The sequence below is a fragment of the Onthophagus taurus genome, chromosome 1 (genome assembly GCF_036711975.1).
Source record: "Onthophagus taurus isolate NC chromosome 1, IU_Otau_3.0, whole genome shotgun sequence".
In the NCBI taxonomy this organism is placed as follows: Eukaryota; Metazoa; Arthropoda; class Insecta; order Coleoptera; family Scarabaeidae; genus Onthophagus; species Onthophagus taurus.
Window position 1 is genome coordinate 33,322,758 of NC_091966.1, and position 3,475 is coordinate 33,326,232.

Consider the following 3,475-nt stretch of genomic DNA (forward strand, 5'->3'; position numbering starts at 1 on the left):
CCCAAAAAGTGAAAATGATTATCCATAACAATTTTCCAACATAACAAATTTGTAATCTTATCAAGTAAAAAGTTAATCTTTCAAAATGAGCAATAGTTTTGATGAATAATAAAGATTTGAACAATAGAAAAAATTCCATTGATGTCAGAATTTATATGGTATAATTCCTAAACGAACGGTATTCACATGCATTTGTAAATTCCTTTTTTAATGCATTGAAAGAAAATAAACGACTGTATCTATTCAGTCTATCAAAGCAAGCATTTAAAAATAAACAACATTCCATTGTCTTTGTCACGGTCACTTTCAGTTTTGAAAACTTTGACATTATCCAACATTCCACAACAAAATCTTTTAGAGCATGTAAATGTCTTATTTGGGGAACTCTTTTGCATACTTCCTGAAATATGGTATGTTTAAAATTGCTTGATGGAGGTGTTGTTAAAGTGGTTGTTCTTCAACAGGCGTTGAAGCATTCTTCTAGACTACCATAATTAGCAACCATCTTTTGTGTAATACTTTCCTTGCAACTGCACATCTTCGTTGTCCAACACAGTTCTAAATCCAAGCCAATACCATCAACTGGTAAACTTTCCGAAAATTATTGTTAAAGTAGAAGCCAATTCCTATGTAGTATATATTTATTTGGGTTGTAGTTTCTTCGACCAATTTGCAGAGATAAAATGTCGTTAAAATGGAACAATTCTCACTTATTCCTACTCTCCAAGTTCAACTATATTCCAAGAAACATCATTTGGGAAAGGTTAAGAGAACAACAAGGAATGGATAAGCAGCTAAAACGCAGAATAGCAAATATATGTAGGAACATAAAAAGGATGATGAGAACATGCAACATGACACCAAAGGAATTTATGACACTAGATACTGAGTTTAGCACTTTTTAAATTGTTAAGGGTTGTGTTGTTATATTGAAAGAAATAAGGAAGAAAAAAAGTCGAACCCTGGTGGTAACGAGAGTCTTAAAACCTTAAAATTTCTGAATGTAGCTTACCGATGACTTGGTCGTGTTTACCAGAAAGCATCAACACTTTCAGCAAAATCAATAAATTTAAAATCTAGTCCCATGGCAAGCAGCAATACAGAAGAGACAATTAAGAATTAATATCCAAAAAACTAGCTATATTACAGTCTAAATACCTCGAAAAATAAAATTCACATCTAAAACGATATACCAATCAAGGTATACCAAGGTATTGTTGTATGGGAGTGAGCTAAATTCTATCAAACCTGCTAGAGAGCTCTTGAAATCAAATGCTTAACGAGAGTGAAAGGTGTCACTAAACTGAATAATATTAATAATGAGAGTGTAAGGCAAGATGCAGAAGTAAAATTGATATAGAAGGATTTTGCAAGAATGTGATTAAAATGGTTATCAATCTCATGAAAGCTGAGAGGCGGACGAAACAAATATAGCAAGCGCAATTGTATGAAGGAATAAACCAAGGAGTATCCAAGAAGAATTGGATCAATGACTTGGAGGGTGTCTGATGGATAAAAGACTAAGTGGAAGCAAGCAAATTATCAAAAAGTAGGAAGGAATTATCGAAAATTGTACATAATTGTTTTCAGGATTTTTATTTTGTGCCAGATAAGACAAATTTTAAGATTTAATAGTTTTTGAATTATATTCGGTTTGAATATGAATCACTTATTTGTGCACATAAATGTATAATCTTGTGAGATTGTTTCGTGATTTTGAAAATTTTTTGTTTGTACCAAGATAATGGTCATAACTAAGTTAGAATCAGTTATAATGACTTACTGATAACTTGAGAACTTTACGCATAAAGTGGTGCCCATGGATTTTAAGTTATTTTAACTAAAATTTTCCATTTTGAAGTTTCGAACATTTTTGCGTTATATCAAGCGACAGATTTGACTTAGTTATGAGTTTTTTTATCTATTATGAACCATTTTTATGCCTAATACGTCTATTTGTGCCTAAAAATTGATTAAGCTAAATTTAAATTGAATAACATATTTTTCCGTCAGTTTCAGATTTTAACACGTTCGCTACGAGGTATACTTGATACTTGACCCGTCAGGAGATTTAATGAGGTGCGAAAAAGGTTGACTTTTCTTGGTGCGGATATTAACTATTTAATTTTTCAATGTCTTGTAATATTTTTTACACAAGCATATTTGGGAAAATCTATTACAAAATGAACGTATATCATCCGTTCTGCACACTGTTAGATAAATCAAGTGTGACGCATTCCGCATTTCGAAATAGAGTAAAGCAAGTCTTAACGTGTTTATGAGCTCTAAGTGATTTTAGAGTCGATACGATAAATTAATCTGCTTAACCTGTATACTTTCAAGTTTAGTCAGAAGTAAAATATTAGTTTTGATACATCGCAAGATAGTTCTGATTCTTCTCAATAATTTTATGAGGATTTGGTCGTAGATGTATCCACCATTGAATCTGATTATAAAATCAGATGCGAGACAGCAGAAATTGAGAACGCTGCGTCAAATACATCTCACAGACAGATCATGATTGGATAGAACAACTCTCTAACAGAAATGTGTTTATGGCAACTTGTACTAATGTGCAAATTTTTCAATTATTTTTGACTGATGAGTTGATCGATTAACTAGAGCAAACAGAAAGTCGTTATAACATCCATAATTGATTATGAAATTCTTATGTAAAGTCACAGATATTTGTGAAAATATTAAATTAATGTTGAATGCCCATTATAAAACAATATCCAGTTCCGGGTCCTATAGGACTCCTATTTGAGTTTTTTTTTCGGAAATATTGGAGAAAGTTTTCTCCAAGAAATAGCAGAATTTGAGAAGCGATAGCAATGTAGATGAGAAACTAGAGTAGATGAGTGGAGAGAAAAGCTAACTGATCAAAAGCTACTTTATTTATAACCAACCTAACTCAACCCAACTTTACCTAATCTAAGCCAACCTAACGCAACCCAAGCCATCCCAACCCAATAATTTACACTAGACATCATTTTTTTCCATATAATATATTTGTTGATTTTTTCCAGTGTCTTCCGAAAGGAGCCATGCTGGAATCATAATACATTTTTGTTCCAGCGATTAATTAAGCAAAGCAAAATGTTTTAACCGATGGAATGTAAGTGGTTGATCCTTTCAAGTTATTTAATATTGTTCCCTAGGTAGCATGTTATTAGAATATACTAGAATGACCATTCCTTCAATTTCATCTAGGTATCCAAATACATACTAAGTAAAACTTGTGTATTTCTACAGTCGACCTAAATGGTAATATTAGTTTTATAGTTTATCAACTTAAAACTTTTTCCCATCAAAACCCCTAAATGATGAGTTTTGGTAATGAAATACAATAAAAAAAGAAAATCATTTCTAACCCAACCTAAAAAACAATAATAAATTCTTATAACTTTTTATGTTTTTCAATTACTTTTTCAGTATCAAAATTAAAAATAGAATTTTATATCACTCGAAGATA

The 3,475-nt window shown here is 31.3% G+C and overlaps 1 long non-coding RNA gene across 1 annotated transcript; it reads left to right on the forward strand.

Annotated features, from left to right (window-relative positions):
• The first annotated feature begins 327 nt into the window (after positions 1–327).
• LOC139432589 (uncharacterized) lies at positions 328–3,087 on the forward strand. The gene is made up of 3 exons (XR_011642332.1): positions 328–585; positions 657–1,549; positions 2,014–3,087. It is a non-coding gene; the product is annotated as an uncharacterized lncRNA (long non-coding RNA).
• Positions 3,088–3,475: the final 388 nt, after the last annotated feature.